This window comes from Falco biarmicus, chromosome 12, assembly GCF_023638135.1.
Source record: "Falco biarmicus isolate bFalBia1 chromosome 12, bFalBia1.pri, whole genome shotgun sequence".
NCBI lineage: Eukaryota > Metazoa > Chordata > Aves > Falconiformes > Falconidae > Falco > Falco biarmicus.
Window position 1 is genome coordinate 6,648,153 of NC_079299.1, and position 19,692 is coordinate 6,667,844.

Genomic DNA, 19,692 nt, shown 5'->3' on the forward strand with positions numbered 1-19,692 from the left:
ACATATTTCATACATAAGGTATATAGCACAAATTGTCCAGAAAAACTTACTAATCTTAAATATAGTGCTGGTACCTCCACACTTGCTAGTAGGAAGGTTCCAGATAAATCTGAATGTTGCTATTATTCATGAATTACTTACCATTCTTTTAAAATGTTGATGTAATTGAAATCCAGCATGTGATTTTTTTAATGAAAGAACCCTCTATTTTCTACACGGGCATTTTTTTTAAAGATAGTTGTACATTGGAAGTGTATATAATGTAGCTTGGTTGTGACAGTCTTCTCCAAAAATAGCTCTGTTGGTGTTGGAAATGTTTTAAGACAAGTACTTTGATTCCTGGGAGAAAACAGCAGTGCCTGTAACCACGCTGAAGAGCATTTACTCCTGTGAAGGAGCAGATTAAACTGGGATACCTTTTTCAATGGTTGCTCGGTGGATTAATGGGAAATAGAGCAGTGGCTGAGCTGCACCAGTGCGCAGCCGGCGTTTACAAATGTACTGGGAGGGCAGAACTCCTCAGCGTGGCAACTAGGAGGTGCTGCTGCCACCCCAGTGTCATCTGCTGCCACCCCAGTGTCATCTGCCTGCGCGCAAGGCTGTTACAGTGTAATTCAGAGCCCTTGTCTTTCAGAAACAGGCATGGACTGATGATAAATTCAGTTTATTTACGTGCTGATCTTCTGTGAATTCGATTTTGAAGTAATTGTTTTTAATACAAACAAGTGTATAAACTAAAATAAAGCTTTTGCTTAAAAATTAGTAGTGCTTTTTTTTTTTCTTTCCAAACTATGGTGGCGTCTGGAAACAAAATGACACCGATGTATCTTCTGAAGTGTAAAGGTGTAAGTTTGCTCAGTTCCTTTTGTATCTCTGGTTGGGGGTTGAGTGTTACAGGCTCATGTGTGGTCCTTCTCTTAGCCTGCCTGGGAATTTTAAGGAAAGGAGGTCTCACCGTGTACAAGATGTCTGTCTCTGCCTTCTGCTTCTGTTCATGCAAAAGTTCACGGCTCCACTGGCAGCCGGAGAGCAGGTTTGTTCTTTGAATCAGCTCTGTCCGTGGCAGCTACTTTGTTTGTCTGCCTGGACTGAAGAAAAAGTGCTAAGAAGCAGCAGCTGGCATGGCAGGGGAAGGAAAGCAGGCTCCGGAGCTGCGGAGGAGCAGAATACCCATCGTTACATGTGACTGAGAGCTGTCGGGCACGGAGCTGGCACAGCAGGGCCCCTGCTCCCCTGGCAGACTGGCCGCTGTCACGGGGGGGACCACTGCGCCTGGAGGTGACGGTACCCTGGGTCTTCAGGGAGTCTGGGGAAGCAGGCAAGGTGAGTGCATTACCTCTTTTTTTGCTCTTCGTTCCATTAATCAAAAAGTAAATTTAACTGTAAAAAGACAGAGCTAACGCTTGGTTTGCCTGTACTAGGGTGTATTTCTGCCCGCAGCTTCTATGAGATGTCAAAACCAAGCAACACCGCCACGTAACGGTGGGGTACAGCCTAAGGGGTGCTGCTCAGGAAATACATTTTGTGCTCGTTTGACCTAATGTGATGAAGACTCTAGTGGGAATAGGGTAGACGGCTGAAGCAACAGCAAGGACAGTTTTGCCTGCTGGAAGTTACCACTGGTAATAACAGTGATTGCTTAAATTCTATTTACAATAGCTCATTACAGCCTTACCAGCAGCACGGTTCTTGCAGTGAAAGCTGCTCGGGGAGTGGGTGTAAAACCTCTGCAGCGTGCGGATGGAGAATGTCTTGTACCGTCTCTATAACCAAAAACTCCAACACTCACTTCTGGTGGGGAAGTTCCCTACAATTAGCAGGCAATACTGTGAGAGTGCTGTTAGGTTTTTAGTATTTTAGAAAAGCTAAGCAGTGGGGTGGGTTTTCTTGGGGGGGAGGGGGGAGGGCAAGATACATTTTAAAACATTAGTCCTACCTTTTTTGTATGTAAAAATGTAAGCAATACCAGTTACGGAGTACCATGAGAAACGTATTTCATGCCCCATCCACAGGAGTGGGGAAAGCTTTTGAAGAGAAGACTGAAGGTGCCCAGTTGGCACCGTGTGTGCACAGTTGTCGTATCATGTCAACGTACTATCAGTCTTCCTCCTCATAGGACTGGCCAGTGCCGCTGCAGCCAAACGTTTCAAGGGATTTTCCTTTTGTACCTTGAGCTAATTAGTTCTGCCATCTGAGCAGGGACAGGAAATGCCGCAACGCATTTGCAGTCACAGGCAGGCAGACGACAGCAAAACCTTTTTAAGTCTTCCACCGTGCTGCAGATCAGGTTACGCACGCCTGGTGGAGCAGGGGATTTACTAGTTGCTTGTTACTTCACAGCATCGGCTCCGCATGCTCACGCTAATACGAATAGCGCGCCTTACCGTTGGAAGATGACATTTTTTGAGCGCACCCTTCTGCTTCTCTGCTTGCTCTCTGCATAAAGGGTTGCAGAGAGCAGCGGTTCAGAGGGGCCATGGATTCTTCAGGTCCCTCCTTGGCCGAAGAAAGGGAAGGTGAACATGCAGCGGTAGCGCCATCAAGAACAGCTATCAGAGCAGTAGCCCATCCTGGGGACCTGTGTGAATTGTGAATGGGGAATTCTGAGCCAGTAATATCACCCTTGTAAAATAACTCTTATGGAAGATGGAGATGCCAAAAGAGTTTCAGTCACTCCACGCAACAGCCATGAGAAACGTCTTTGCAATGTTCAGGAGAAATATTTAACAGAGATCCCAAGGGTGAGAAACACAACTGATCATATATCCGTCGGTAGAAACCTGCTCTGACATTTGAACTGGGATACATGTACACACACACACACACACACACGCTGCTTGTACCTAATGCTCATGTGCCCAGCCTGGCTCGAGATCCCGGAACTGGAGCTGTGCACACACAAGCTTCCCAGGACTCGCTTTTACAGTGCTTGTATTCCCTGTTGGAACTATATTGCTAGGTTTAGTCAGCCCGACTAAAGGATCTTCTTGCTCCTGTATTTCAAACTGTGAAGGCTTTTAAATGTTAATCACCTGACCAGAAAGAGAATCCATCTAAAGCTTACAATCAGACGAAGTAAATTCCTGTGAAAAGCACTGTAATACCCTGTAGATGCTTAGGAATATAAATGGAAATTAATGAGCAGAGAAAGGTGAAAAAAAGGAAAAAAACTTGAATTCAAAGCCACATTAAAATTCAAACCATTTGCTATTGGCAACACAGCTTTAAAAAAACCACCCCATACTGTAACTGTTAATAGAAAAACCTTACTACTGGTGACAGAAATAATGCTCGTGTGAAGTTGTTCAAACAGAATAATGATGTACAGAAACAAAGCAGAACTACTTCATGCTCGTTTCTACTTGTGATTTCACAACCTCGTCAAGACTCCTCTGAAAGCAAACTGCTACTGCAGACAAAAGATAGACGTCGGAATCGTATGGCAATTTCTGTACGTGTTTGTATCTGCTTATCACAGCCTTCAGGGAATGGAACTTTGCCAGACTAAAAATCCTCTATTCCCACCAAAATAAATGGGAGTTGAAAGTCTTAGCAGCGAGGAAGACTGGGTCTGTGAAAGTGCAAATCTGAAAGCGATGAAGGACATTGTACCTGAGCATACTCTGCAACAGTCCTTGTTTCTCCAGGTGTGGTTTCTTCATCTTACTTAACAAGCGGTCAAATCTTGTTTGCAATTAGTGTGTCTCTCAGCAGCTTCTCCAACGTCTCCTGCTTCAGAGAAAAAAATCTTTTTGGCAGGAAAACACTTCCTTGACAGAATTTCAAGAAAACACGACAGTTACTCAGTGACTGACATCTCCGGAATGAGCCAACAAGGAATGTTGGTGGGTTTCACTGTGACTGGATCTCTGCGTGGCACACATGTAGCTGCACACACATGTAAGGAGAGAGTTCTCGGATCAAAAATACAGAGGTTTGTATATGCTTGTGGTTCTTTAGCCATGAAGAGACCGGGAAAACATTTTTAGGAGCAAGCCACAGATTTATATATAGGAATTAGATTTTGAGGTGAAATATTACAAGATGATGCTGAAGATATGGAAAGATACTGAATAAAAGCAACAATATATTTTGACCTATCATTGATTTTTGTTCTATTTGAAGACCAAGGATAAGTAACTCATCCTCCATTTCTGCCACCAAGTGTTGCTTCTGTGTTTGGTTAGACCATTATGGAAACAATCCCTAAAAAGAAAATTAATTGCAATGTGCATTTCACAGCTGGATTCTTTTAAGTTTGCTGTTGGAAAGGAATAGTCCGGATTCATCTCACTGCTTTGACCGGCTTTAAGGCTGGATAACACCTGTTGGCAGGCTGAAAGCTGAGGCTCTGTGACAGTGGAAAATTGGCAGAAGCTCCCCTCCGTCAGCTCGCAGGACGTCAGTCACCAGCACACGTGCAGCATGGCCTGCAGAGGTAACCGAGGGCGTTCATCTACTGCAGTTAAGGCAGAGCTATAAATAATGGTGTGTGCCCCTGCCCTTGTTAAATTATAGGGAGACAGAATTTACACAGGCTTAGCTACTTCTCTCTAACAAATGCACTTAGGCTGTTTTTAATATCATTCCCAAATAACCCTGAATAAAGAGCTGAAGCAATGGTTAAATAAAAGATGAGGCTTTGGGTGCTTTAAGAAACAAGCAGACATGGAACTTGTGACCACGGAGGTATTTATATTCCGTAGTTACCTGCAGTAAACAGATGCTCCTCCCTGCCACACGGTGTTGGTATACGTGTGCAGGCAGGTTTCACGAGCAGAGATTAGGCTTCTACACAGACCAGGCTTGCCTCCTGCCGTGCCACGGGGGCTCCACGCAAAGCGCCTGACAGGTAAATGACACTGGTTTGTCACCTGTTACACAGAGTTTTCATTTCTGCAGGCTGTAGTCCTCTTGACAAGGTACTGAGGATCTTCTGGGAGCGAATTAGTCCCACCTTGAGGTGCTGGTCAAGTGCTTCTTCATTATTCTCAACAAGCTTCTGCGGGTTTCAGCAAATGCACTTACATTTTGGACTAGAGTACAATTTCAGAAAGAAAAAAATTAAACCCGTGTAGTTAAGGCTTTAATTAGATATACTTTAGATTTAAATTTAAGTGATACTGTTGCATGCACTGAAACATGCTATATTAACGTTTTCATTAGCCACTTTTATTATAAAGGAATACCACACCATTACTGACAAGAGGGTTAAGCAATACAGATGGCTGAATTCTGCCTCCGGTTACAAAGTGATAGAAGTGAAGCCAAATTACACTAGTGCACTTTAAGGAAAAAAACCCTGATATACTGAATTTAATAATACAGCTTTGGGTAAGACACGCATTGATGTTGCAGAACAAAAGTCTTTTCATCATGAGTTTTGGAAAACATAAAATTTCACTTTATGCCAAGTGTATGTTGGTTAAGTTGTCCTTTGATTAAAATATACTTATCGCACAAAGCTGCTCTTTAAGTAAAAAATATTTTTCAATTAGAAGCAAGAATATCTTTATCCTGACTTTTTTTTTTTTTTTTAAATGACTGACTTTTTTGTATTAAAATCTTGTATCCTGTGGGCTGATAAATTTCCCTGGTTATACTGAGATCACATTACTACAGCCACATTGATTTCCATGGAATCATTTCTGATTTGTACTCATGTAATAAGGCCAGGAAGAATAAAATTTTCCATTTAAACCATTTCTTAATTCAGTTGTATATTTTAATGTGCTTCTAGATCTGAGTTCTATACTAACCATAAATGAGAAAAATATAACTGTAAAGAAGGAAAGAAAGAAAATACAAGTTTTATTTATACCACCTCATTTTGATTAAAAATTAGTCATAGCTAAGGCAGGATTTTGCAACATGCAGGAGCTTTTCCAGGCCAGTTCTCATAGCAGTTACATACAAAAGCATTGGGTTCAACACAGCTTTTTAGCTGCCTTTGAAAGTATGTTAAATTTACCACTTTTTATTAGTGTTTATTAGCATTTTACAAAATTAGGTGATCATTTTTAAATCCTGCACTCTCACTATGCAAACCCATGGTTTGAAACATTAACTAAAGGAAGAGCTAGGCATGCTGAGGAATGACATGCTTAGCTAAACGCTAAGGAAGGTTTCCTCTTACAGCATTATTTAAACCTGCAGCCCCTACATCGGCATCATTCTTAACTGTTTTTCCCTATTTGTAAGACTATTAGGAATTCACCTCAGCTATAGTGGAAATCTGTCAACAGACCACCACTCTGTTCTTCTCATAAAGATAAAGCCCCAACACCTCTACATGAAATGCATCCATACTGTATAAATACCAAGTGGCCCATGCTGAGGTACTTTTCTGGGTACAGCAGTATTAAACTTCCACTTTAAAAACCAGAGAAAACTGACTCCAGACACTAATTTTCTTTTGAAAAATTACTAAATGCGTAAACAGAAGTTTCAACACTAAATAAGTAATGTTTAACATACAATCTTCAGAAAAATGAAAATAATAGTTTACCTGCTATTGATCAGCTTTTTCTGCAACAGCTGTAAGATTCACAGCAGCACCATCCAGCCCCTCCTTCTCAACCACATCAAGCACTTCTCCAAAATTCAGACTGCAGCTTACATCTAGAAAACATTCTTGGTGAAGGACATCAGTTGATCATCATCCCACCCCTGAGAGCATCAGGGCAGAGAAACCTCTGAAACAATTTGGCATATTTAAAGAGAACAGTGTTTTGATGAGGGAAGGTCTTGTCCTGCTACTATGCAAAAAGGAGAGAAGCCAAGGCTATAATCTCCAGGTTTGGTTTTCCTAAAACATTTTTAGTGCTTAGAAAAAGCAAGAGCGTGTCAGGAGGTACCCTGCTTGAAATGTGAGACTTACGGAATGAAAACATTCCTAATCAATTTGTAACATTACTTAGCACTAAAATAACTTCCTTTAGAATACAAATTTCAGCTTATTAGGATGAAGAAGCTAAAGACTTTTACATTAGCTCAATTATTTTAAGATGCACTTACTGCAGACTGCAGAGAGGAAGACAGCTTGAAGTAACCTTTATCAGAGCACATGAGGATTATAAATGAAAAACTGTTCATAGGGATCACACATTTGTCCTTTTGGGATAATTCAGAAGAGACTCTTTTTCTTGCCAGCACCTGTAGTGACCTGGCTGTTGAAAACCCCTTGCTGCCTCTCTAAACATGTTTGGCAGCTTCCACGGACACGGTGGGAGTCTGGGATACAGTAAGAAAACTTCATTCATTCTTTGAGAAAGCAACCACAGGATAGTTGTGGTAACTAACTCAGAAAAAAGAGATGAAATTGGTGAATTTATGTAGAAAAGCTGGAAGGGACAGGCCATTCTTGTTTGCTAAGTTAATCAAAAGAAACCTAGGTTTTTATTTCTTCTCCCTTTAAACCTCTTGGTTTCTTTTTAAAACAGTGACTTGTAAAAAACAAGTCATGGCACAAATCCTGCACTTTTTTTCTGTTCCAGGTACTGAAGAGCCTGAGTTTCCCTTGCTTTTGCCTGTCACAGCCTCACTGATGCCACCAGCGCTGTGTAGACTCTACACAGATTACAGGAGATGTTCAGCTGTGCAGAAAGAGAGGCACATGGACTAACAATAGTGCAGGTTTAGAAAATTTTTAAACAACACAATTCAACTTTTAATAAGCTTCATGGTGTTAAAGTGGGTTAATTAGTAGGATTTGTGTGTTATTTTTTAATTATCCAGATTCTGAGTAGTGTCATAGCCAGTGCTGGGCTTGACAGGTCTTCTGTGATCACAAGTCTCAAAAGCCCAACCACAGATTTTAGGACAATTGGAGCATAAACCATGCAACAGCTGCATCTGCTTGAAGTGGCCATAGCAGGATCTACAGCTAGAGTGGCAACGTAAGTATTTTAGCCACATTTCTGGCTTCTGGATCTGAGGCATGCAGACAAGTAGCCTGCAAAGAAAAGCCGTCAGTCCTCAGTCAGCTTCAGGGAGTCAACTATAGCCCAGTTCAGATGCCTTTCGCTAGATCAAGAAATTACCTGAGCCTTAGTCGAACCTAGCGATGAACCCACAGCTCCTCACGGTCCAAACCAATAAGCCACCACAAAAGAGCCTCAGAAGTTCATTGCAACCACCCTGACACTAAGGAAAACGATCTGAGGTGCCTTCCCCAAGTCCCTAAAGCACAGTCCACGCTGCAGGGCTGGTCATTTCTCCTTTAAGTAAATGGGACCCTTAAATTACGAAAATCATGCAATGAATGTTTATTCAGGGTACCAATTAATTTTCTTAACATTTTTGATCCTTTAGACTGAACAGCTGTAACTGTTCCATAGATCCAAAAGTGCTAATCCAGACATCAAAAGTGCCAAAGCTGCAACTTCTTTCTGTTCCTTTTAATCACGCAGTGAGGAAACAGAAAGTCTTCAGCAGTGCCAGAAGAGGTAAAGTTTTGTACCAATGTCATTATCATTAATTTTTTCTAATTAATTCTGATCACTAATTATTATTAAGCACAAAATTATTATTAAACCTGTAATCTTTAGATCTGTTTGTCCTGATCTCCATTCAAAAGAAAAATTCCACCAAAGACCCATTTAGCCCCATAACCAGCGAGGGAGAGCAGGTGTTACAGCTGGAATGGTATGTCCCCAGGGGTATCTGTTTGTCTCCAAAAAACTCACGGTCCAAAGGCTTCTGAAATGGAAGACATTTTCTTCGTATTTAATAGCACTCAGTAATTTTTTCTTTAATGCGTTTTCCCAATCACTGTGTGAATCCGTATGAACTCCCAGTCATTGTACTTTAGCGAAGTTTGAAGACACACTGGAGAGAGAGCGATACTCTTGAAGTGAGCATCATGCCAAGACTTCTGAATCATCAAAAATGAGATATTATCCTGTTAAAGCATAAAAAAGATCATACAGTGCCTTTATTTTATATAGTGAGAACAGCTGTGCTCCCGTTTAAGTGACAGCACTTGGGCAGCGTTGCCCACTCATTGCAGGTGCCCAGCAGAGGGCTCTGATATATCAAAATTGATTCAAAGGCAGCTTTGAGCAAATCTAGAAATCGCAGCTGGAGCAGCTCTGAAACCCATGCGGCAGAGCTAGCGCGAGGTGCATAGCTCCTTCTGGACAAGTTTTTACTTGAATCTTTTTTGGCTGCTTTCTTAAGTTTTGTGTAACGTGACAAGCGACACCAACCTGTGGGGTTTTTAAATCCAGGGCATGTCCGTGGAGGTCTGGGGTTCATCTGGGTTCACACCTGGGTTCATGTCCACAGACTTACTTTGGAAGTCCATCAGTGCTCCTGTCTGTGGGTTGAAAAGCAGGCTCTGTGTGTGCGCGCGCGCACACTTTTCTTAAGCACAGGACTTGCTCAAGCAGTATTCAATGTCTGTGGTCCCAGTTTCACACATTCTGTGGCTTCCTTGAGGGCATTCCTGAAACCTGAAAGGTTTCTGGGTCATTTTGCTAATCTCAAGTTAAGGAAGTAGAAAGAACAACATAAACCTCTCCTCAGGTTTAGCTCTTAGCATATGAGAGCAAACTATAATCCTTTGTGTGTGCATACATAATTATTAATATTACCTAAATAAATATTGAAAAGTCTTAAAAAATCTTTTTTAAAAACTTAAAATCAATTTCACAGATGAATATTCTTGTTAAAAGCCTGGAAAAATGATCTTTAAATAATTAGCTCCTTTGACAAAAGTTCCAACTGATGTCTTTTCATTTTTGCACATGAAAAAAATGTGAATCATATTATTTTTTAGAATTACCACGTAATTAGTGATGTTATAGTTCCATTATATTCCATTTTTGCCAGTACAGTTCTTAACTCCATCAAAATAAAGGTTAGATACAACTGACCCCACTAACAGACAATCACATAAACCACATGCTACTATAAGGATTGAGCATTATAACCATCATGTGAGAACAGGTATATTAAAAATATTTCTGTTCGCTTCCACACGCTGGACTTGACTAGGGAGCGAAAGCTCCAGCTCAGAAATTGCCCCAGGTCCTATCATGCCTGCCTACGGACAGGACATCAGGAGTGCTGCTTGACTAGGACTCGGAGGCAGAACGCTTACAACAATAGGAAAGGTTATTCCCACTCACCTCGTGTGCTCAGCGGACTCTCCGTGGGGCAGCAGCTTATTTCCGGAGCCTTCCCACCCTCCGTTTTCCTTTTGCATTTGGTAACACGTTTTGAACAGCTTTTGAATCGTGGAAGTAGAATTACTGACTTCTGGGTTTTCCTGTTTAGTCCACACACAATCCAAAATATTCTCACATCGTTTTTGAATGTTTAGAGTGATGTAGCATATCTGGAAGAGATTTGATTGATTAAATGTGTGATAGCACTTAGCTGGTGCTGGGAGCATGTTGTGAGACATTCAGCTAAATACAGCTATGGATGAAGATGCTGGTATATCCTTACATCTGTGAACCTCTGGGAAAAAATCTATTGTTATAAAGGTATGTCCCCAAATTTACCTAAAGAAATGTAGATATGTTTCTTAAATATCTTTATTAAAGCAAAACAAATTTGTAGTTTTCACCATTGTTTCAATAGCAAACCCACAAATTCCTATCTCACTCGTTACCTCCATGCTTTACCTCATATTTTCATGCGCTCTGTTCCTTTAATGCAGTTGATATTTTATAGAGTACTAGCAAATAAAAGGAATTGCTTAATGTCCTCAGATTTTCTGTCAGCAGCATAAACTGTAGTGTACTACAAACCTCATTAACTTTTGAAGTAAGGGCTTGATTATATGATTTGCATCGCACTAGCTGTACCTTACCAAGTTCTATGCTTTTTGGCTGCAGTGCTCCTCCAATTGGTATTTCATGGTCCACACAATTTACAGCAGCTTTACCTATAACAAGCTATGATCTGAGCTGTAAAAAGTACGCTAAATAAACATATTCTTTCTCAAACTGCTGGCTATATACATCCGTAATGCAAAGGCTCCCCATTTATCTACATGACTCCTTAGTTGTAAAATACGTACTCTAATTACATTCATTACATTCATTAATATTTCTGATAACACATGTCTGTATTCAGAGATGTAATTATAAAAAAGAAAGGTAATATAAAAATGCTACCTATTCCATTATAATAATTGTTTTATTAAGTGTACCTGGTATTATTTTATGCCATTTAGAAAATGGAACTAAATTAAAGAAAAATAAGTATTTCTTAATGGCGTTATGAAAATTCACCATTTACATTGAAATGGTAATTATGAGAAGTTCCAGAATTTTATACAGAATATATGAGAAGTTACAGAATATTAGATTAGTGATGCAAAGCTCCTCCATAAACGCATTTGCCTAAAATTTCTTCCATAAAATTAGTGATGTGTTGTGCCTGTGTATCTATTACAGAAATACATAATTTTCACAGCTTCTTCCAAGTGAAATGTTAAGTGAGAAAATAAGAAAACAGGAATAAAAAAATCCCATCAACAAAACCAGCTTTTAAGTAGTAATGGATTAAAATAGCAGCTGGCAGAGAACGTGAAATAGATGCTGAAATATTGTATCTGCCTCATCCTCCCAATCTTCCTCTCCTCATAAATGTCTTTGTGCCCCACACCTAATTTGTTCAACTGGCTTATTCTCAGCTGCTCTGCGAGGGAGCATCCAGCAAGCTTCCTCCCCCTTCAGGCAAGTATCACCACAGGCCAGGCCAGGAATACGATTTATGCTCATGAAAAAGAAATTGAAGTAGGTCTTTCTTCATTCTGACTAAATATAAATTTATCACTGGGTTTGTATTACTGTAATAGCCAATGGTCTCGCCGTGCTGTGAGAATACACCTGTAATAAAAACATCAAAGTCTACAAGATTTTGTAATCTGAAATAGACAACAGATGACAAAATCTTTCATCCATTTTTACACAAAATGAACGTTAAAGACTAGAAAAATTGCTGTCAGTCTCTGTATGCCCATGAAGATGTGCCATTCATACAGACATGCCCATCCTAATACTTCTTTTATTGAAACAACGCAGCAAGGAGTCCTGCGGAAAGCTTTTTTACTTCATAAATAGAATGATTTGGCACACGTGGCACTGAGGAAATTAAATTCTGCTGGAGCTGTCATGGTATCAGATCCAGGAAAGACCACCAGCAAATTAATTCCTGACTAGGGTAAAAATTCAGAGTCCACTGTAGGGAGAAACTAAGGATGCATCCTGGGAATAACCTTATCCCAAAAAAGCAGATCAGCAACAGGAGCCTGGATTTTATTCTTACTGCTTTGGAAGAGGCAGCATCAAGAAAGGACACTGACAAGTGAGACAAGAATGAAGGGCTTCCCCACGCTGGCTGAAAGAAGTGAATGTAAATTTCCTGCGAACAGATCCTTAACCAGGCTGTGTGATGAGCAAGCCCCCAGGGAATCCCACTGTGGTCAGATAAAGTGCCACGTTGGATCTTCAGGCAGGTGATGAGCAGATGTGGCTGTGAAATGTACCTTCATTCATTGTACGTTTCATTATGTAATGACTTTGTACATATGGACTTACATTGTGCGTATCATAATGTACATTCAAATGTACCTTAGCACAACTAATGAGCAGCCGCCCCAATTTTAAGTTGCTGGAATACATCTTGAGAAGTGACAGAACCTTCCTGAGCATCCCACAAAACCTCTGTGTGGCCAGTTAACTAGGCTTCTGGGATTTCCTGGTGTTATATAGCATTTTCAATCATAAAACAGAGACAAAGTGGTTTAACATTGAGAATAAGCCAACACGCAGGCAGGCATCAGAGCAATGGGTAAAACTGTACTCCTGATTCCTGTGAGTTCAGGTTTGGCTTGTTAAAGATCAGTGGGATCATATTGCACATTAAGAATTAAGTGGCATTTCAAACGGCTGCTTTGCAGTTTCCATCTGCAGGCATACTCCATTAAAAAAAATAAAATCCCATTTTTGCCTGAGCTCTTACTGAATGAGCTCTGGCTGTTGCAGAGGATTCCCTTTTAATGATCTCATAACATGTTTGCACAAGTCAGTTATGCCAGAGAGAAATTTTCTTTAATGAAATATGTAAATCTTAGGGCTTCTCAGCATCTGACACTAAAAGATAAGGAATGCCTTTAAAGGATTTTGTCGTGTTGGCATAAAAAGAAAAAGCACAACTAATACTCAAGTATATGACAGCAAGTTCCTGCAGTGGATTCACACGGGTTTGGAAGAAATCACAGGCAAATTTTGTGACTTGCTTGGGATACATGCAAGTCACATGCAAGGTGCTTGGAAGTGTGCTGAGAGGTACTTCATACTCAAAAAAAAAAAGCCCAGAATAAAGAAAATCAGCTATCAGAGGTTTGATTTTTTCCATCTCTAGCAAATAAAATTGCTAACAGAAAAACTAATGAAGATGGGAAAATTTTGCCAGGGCTATAGTGGACTTTCCTATTAAGAAGCAAACAGGATTTCCCATAAAATTGAAGTCCCATTGGTGGACTGGATTAGAAAAAATCTCTAATCAAACTCCTCAGAAATGTACCATGAGGAAAACAGGACAGTCTTCAATCTGATCATAGAATCACAGAATGGTTTGGGTTGGAAGGAACCAATTTAAGATCACTTAGTCTCAACCCCAAATCTGGAGATACAAGGCTGCAATCTACTGGAGACATGATATTCCCAGGTCTAGATGATATTTTCAGTTCTAAGAGAGTTCCAGAGTGGAAGACATGAATGATAATACAGAAGAACGTGACTGGTTGTAAACCCTGCCATAAACCAGTTAATTTGACAAAAAAAGTTTTTTCAACAATTTTCTAATTACACTAGCATGTTGCTAACAGGATTATGGCTGCTCTATGGTAAACCCTGGTGGTGTCCAGCACTCAGGCCAGAAAAAGGAGAAAACTGATCCTGATGTTTAAGCTGATCTAAATGTACAGAGAAAGATCTGGCAAAATGCCTCTGGAGCACTTGAACTCACCAACTTCTGAGTCCTGGAATGAAACCAACCTGGGCCAGGTGGTGACCAGCTGGATCAGCAGTTTGCTTTGGTTTGCTTTTTCTCCTGATAGGAAGCAGAGAAATCTGAATAAACTTTCCTGCCATGGGATCAAGAACAGATCTAGAGAAGGGAGTGACTCTGGAAAATAGTTTTGTCTGTCTCCTACTGACCACTGAAGAAAAAAGCTTGATCCTGAAAAACCTTTAGTTGTAAAAAAATGTTGAAAGATCATTGCAAATTTCCATTCATGACATGGCAAATTGTTGGCCAGAGATTTTGGGTCTCTGTGATATTGATTTGATTAAATTGATTTCTTTTAAGTTCCTAATAATTTGTGAATGTTGGCTAAGTAAAAGCTAGTAATTAAGATATGCTTAGCTGAAGTGACTCCAGTCTAATGCGGTTAAATGACACCCAAGATTTTCATTTCTTCACACTTTTCATCTTTCTCTCTGCTCTTTCAGTTGAGTTCCTCATGCGCAAAGTGACTTTGGTGTTAAATCGGTACAAGCTGCAGAGGGGCTCCGTAACATTTATGCACGGGTGCAGCTGAATGTTTTATTAACATCGGGACACAAATCCAATATAGCATAAAAAATTAATCCATCTAAATTCCTTCCAGGTGACAGTCCAATTTGTGTAGCGCATTTGGCTTTGTAACTCACAGTGATTGATGTCATTTCGGCTCAAGATGGGATATAGTTTATCAGAAATATCAGGAGCGCAGTGAAATGTGCGTGACCAAGCACAGCTGTGGCAACCAAAGAGCAGTCCACATACGCTATTTCAACCTTTTCCAACATTTTGGCTTAACGAATCATAAGTCCAGAAATACATGTAAAATCAAATGATTTTCAGGACAATAGGTCCTCAAACTTTAGATACCTTTTCAGTTTCACTCAAAGAGAAATGAAACAACTTCCAGTTTTTAAAATTGAAGTTGTTTTCAGACTTTGAAGTCTTTCTCAGTCCTGAGGGGCAATTTGTATCAGAAAATTTTCTAACAACTGAGAAATCCTGATCTGTTTTGGGGAGATACTTGAATGTCTTCCTGTGTTTTATATCCTCCAAAGTTGATTTCTTAATATCTAAAAGCCCTCACTCTTTATTGTACAAAGCGTACATACAACTTCAGAGTGCAATACGAAAAAGAAATAAGCTATTCTGCTCAGAGTGTTACAGAGTATTCATTCTTTTTTAACTACTCATCTAGTGTGCTGATTCCTCCAAAACATCTGACTTATTACTGTAAAAAACATATTACAAGGACTGTAAAGAAGGTGGAGGGAGAACTCACGTGCAAAATTTCTTCCATTGCTTGGAGAGGCACAGTCTGCACCCACAGAAACATCCTAAGCCTTCCATGGATAAAGAAAAAAGAAAAAAAGAGAAACTTATACAACTGAGCCAATATTTCAAAATAAAAATAAAATTTTAGAAAACAAAATGCAATTACAGCTACTACTTCTCCACTTTTAAATCTTCTTCTTGCTCTATCCGGAATCAATGGAAGTTTATTTCTGAGAGAAGATCAGAGAACAGCTTTAAAGTATTGCCTAAAAATACGTAAACTTTGGATTAGATGAAGGAAAGAAAGAAAAGTGCTTGGACATAATAAAACTGTTCAGTAATAACTAAATAATCTCACTTTATTTTTCAGAGCAATTAAAAAATTCAAATCTAATTCTGAATGCAGAAAACCATTAACATTAACACAAATATTTATGTTTTGCTTAAAAGCTAATAGTAAAAAAAAAGGATCTACGAGGAGCAAAGATAAAAAAAAGCCAACTAATTATGTGACATAACTAACTTCACTTGCCAAAAATGTCTGTTTAGCCAGCTGACTTCTGTGCCACACGCAAAGTTAAAAGTTAAAACAGAGCTGACATCATTGATCCTCATTATTTTATTATATCCTTCGTACTCCACTACCACTATTTTCCTAACTGGCAAAAAAATCCAGAAGTCAAAGTCTGTGTTCTGAACTCTGTTCTGATTCTTGCATATGGTTTCCCAGACAACCAGCAGGTGGTATTTTACCACTGCTTTTACAGTAAGCATTTTGAGTATATTCCTTATTAAAATTACTGTGAAGTAGAAGTCAATTTTTAAATAATCACTGGCACTACCATTTGCATTGTCACCCCCATTGTCACCCCCATTAACTTATCTTAAAAGACTTACTGTAAAAGAATATTTCTTAAGATTTCCAGTTGTTATATCATTCTGTGATAAAAAACATACAGCCAAATCAGCTGCCTGCCAGAAAGAAATTATAGCAATTCCAACCTTCACTATAAACAGTCATGTTTTTCTCTTTGTAGATAAGAGTTGCTTCATGTCAATTTGTCATCCACGTTTATCACTTTTATTTAATCTGTGCCAAAAATAAAAATGAAGCTGTTGTTTCAGCTGATATTTTCCCTCTAGTGCTGGACAAAAGCAGATCAGGCAGAGTCTTTCAATGGCCTTCGGTATTTACAGTCCTAACACTTTGTTGACTTGTCTGTGACTGGCTAGATCAATGAAATAGTCTCTATGCTTTTGCTCTCTTTCAGTTCTCAGAGATACGCAGGAGAAGGACATGAGTTAACCTCTCAGGTAACCCCAGATTTCTCTAACACACAGGTGTCTAGGATGCTGCTCTCAAATGCCGGCTCTAAATGTCCATATGAATAGATACAAAAAACTGCTTACAATGAGGAGCAAGCACAATACAGATGATGCTTGCTTTATATTGTAAAATAACATTGACCACAGTGCCATTGTGGTAACCATTTGACAGGCGTGCCTGATGAAGAATTAAATTTCCAAGATGCTTAGATGTGTGGCACAACAGCACTTCATACTAAACCTCTACAGAAACTATTTGGTCTGCTAGCAATCTCACAAATTTTTATATTTTGAAATGACGATAGGGCATAGTCTACCTAGTAATATAATCTCATATGATCAGTTTTGGACTTAAACCCCAGATACTTAAAGAAGTCAAGTAATTGATAAACCCATGATTTACTTACAAATTTAAACGCAAGTGTGACTGCAATAGTTGTAATAGTCTTTGAAAATGCGGTTTAAAACCCAAGTGTTTTTCATAGCTTTTGCTGACACCAGCATTTTATTCTGGACACATTAGACTACGTGAGTTGTTAGGCACAACCTGTAGCAAAAGTTATTAGAATTCAGTAATCTGCTGCTTTATGAAGGATCATCAGGTCACAAAAAATACCATTCAAAGTAGAAACCGTGGCTGATATAGCCTAATGGTCTACTTTTTCTCAGACACACTGTTAAATTGAATATAACTGTGTCTAATCCTTGTAATGACCGACATGGTTTGTAGAAGATGATCTGGCACTGTATTTGAAAAGAGAGAAAACTACTGATTAGATTTTCTTCTTAAAGGTACAAAATCATACTCAAATAGGCGGCTTTTAAAACCAATGGTGCATATTAATTGAAGGTTTTGGTCCTGAAAAAATTAATAGCATAACAGAAACACAATAATATCAATGAATGACATGTAATATGTTTCATGTACAAAAAATATGAAGGGGTGGTTCTCCTTCAAATACAACACGTGCAAGATTATTGAAACTGGATATTATTCCTGTTATTTTTACAGAAGTTTCATACAGGGTGTTTACGCTGAGCAGAGTCATCATAATCATTCTCTCATCCCAAAACACCACCAGCTGCCAAAGTAAATGCACGTATATGAAGCTTCCCTGATACTGACTGCAACTCGTCAGGACCCATTTCCAGAATTATTATTTTTTTCTCCCTGAAATGAATGAAACGGAAAAAAAAAGTCAACAATTTAAGCAGATTATTATCATCTTCAACTATTTCACTGCAATAAACTAACATGCATTACAACTTTTCAATACATTTTGCATGGTTTTATAAATGTATACACTAGTTGGCTAGCATTTTCATTAGTGCTTGCTTACTAGAAGCCAAAAGGAGCGTGAAATATTAAACCACTATTAAGAGTAAGAGGGTAAGTAATTTTGCAGTACTCTACTGGAATTCAAAATGCATGAAATATGAAAATTATGGTTCTAGATTTATACTGCTTTATGAATAACTGTTCCACATTTTCAGGTTGGGAAAAAACTGTAATTACCCTGCTAGCACTCCACTATAGGTGCACAGGCAGCACATGGTTTTAATCTGTGTGAGGCTGAGGTTTTTTCTGGTTGGCTTTCATTTGGTTTTGGTCCCACTAGTGCCTGCACGGTTTATGTGTGTTCTGATTTTCTATGTGTTTTCCTAAGATTGTAAAGGATCATGCCTATCATCTGTTGTGGTTTTGGCTTGTTTTTTCTTTCCCCAACTGGAGCATCCCAGGTTGTATCAACTGTCATGGAAAACCAGATGGGGTGGAACAAACTACAGAATGTGCAAAGGTATCACTGTCTCAAATAACTTTCTGGTCAATAACTTTTTATCTTTCAAGTATTTGTCCTGTATGTATGATACATGTAACCCATGGGTTACGATATTAATTAGGATCATTAAATATTAAAATATTAATTATTAAATATTAAAATATTAGATATTAAAATATTAAAACAGGATCATTTTCCCAGATACAGAATCTGATCTTCAAACTTCTGTAAAGTCGGAAAATACAAGCAGAGGTCCAGGAGCAACAGAGTTCTTGAGCCTGTGTGTGTGGCTTAGGGTGTTACAGAATGTTCTTCAGCCATATCTGGGCTTCACCTTTGCTATCTGCCAGCACATTTTACAGTTTTCAAAAATCAAGAATATCTAGAAGGTGAATCTTGAATGAAAACTAGATCGACTCAACCGAAATTACTGGATTGTTGACGGCGAGGGAAGTCAAGCGGGCAAACTCAATGTGAGTGATAAAGCAAGCTTCGATATATTACGGCGCGATTATGTCTTATATACAGTTCCAGTTAATTATGCCTACTAGTCATCTGCTGATTGGTTAAGCTCTAAAGGGTTACATTTTCATACGTCCTCCTACTTGCGGTTTCTGCGGTTAGCTAGCTACGTTTTTTTTTTTCTCTCTTGTCTACGCGAATTCCTCAAAGTTATTTACAACATTAGGCACAAGGTCAGTGTGTTTTTCTCAGCTTCCTTATCAGCATGCCTCAGCATAGCTGCAAGGCCTGCTTCAGCTAACTTACGCTAACTTTGTTTCACAAAGATCTTCAAGGGAGTCATGGCCGTGATCACACAGCCATTCTGCAACACTGGATACCATGGTTAAAACTACCCCAAAAAAGTACATTTCTTACACAACTGTTAATTAGATTACAGAGCTCATTTACTTTGCCCACAGGATGCTGTGAAAACAGAAAGTACAACTGTCTTCTCAAAGAAATCAGACAAGTTCCTGGAAGATAGCTACATCTTTAGCTGTTTGCTGTGATGTTATGGATCCATCTCCAGCTCAAGAAGTATCCCTGTGTTGCTAAGGTCGGAACAGTGGGCAGTAAGGATCCTTGAGATAAGGGCAGTTAACGCCATAATTAGAAGGATATATTTTCTTAGATGATTTCACTGCAGAGTAGAGAGCAGATATTGTTATGACGAAACCCCTCCCAGTTTAATAGCAACTGTTACACATACCTCCACCTATAGATTGGCATGGAAGGCTAATTAATTCCAAGCAGCACAAGTCTTGTCTGTGTCCACATAAAA

At 39.3% G+C, this 19,692-nt stretch overlaps 1 long non-coding RNA gene across 3 annotated transcripts; it reads right to left on the reverse strand.

Annotated features, from left to right (window-relative positions):
* Positions 1–876: 876 nt before the first annotated feature.
* On the reverse strand, positions 877–10,337 carry LOC130157400 (uncharacterized). 3 transcript variants are annotated; one of them, XR_008824847.1, is made up of 6 exons: positions 10,134–10,337; positions 6,509–9,455; positions 4,711–5,036; positions 3,613–3,732; positions 1,937–2,578; positions 877–1,807 (listed from the first exon to the last, which is right to left on the reverse strand). It is a non-coding gene; the product is annotated as an uncharacterized LOC130157400 (long non-coding RNA). The 3 variants fall into 3 exon arrangements; XR_008824848.1 differs by having other exon boundaries at positions 877–2,578; positions 3,613–3,729; XR_008824846.1 differs by having other exon boundaries at positions 877–2,578.
* Between the last annotated feature and the right edge of the window lie 9,355 nt (positions 10,338–19,692).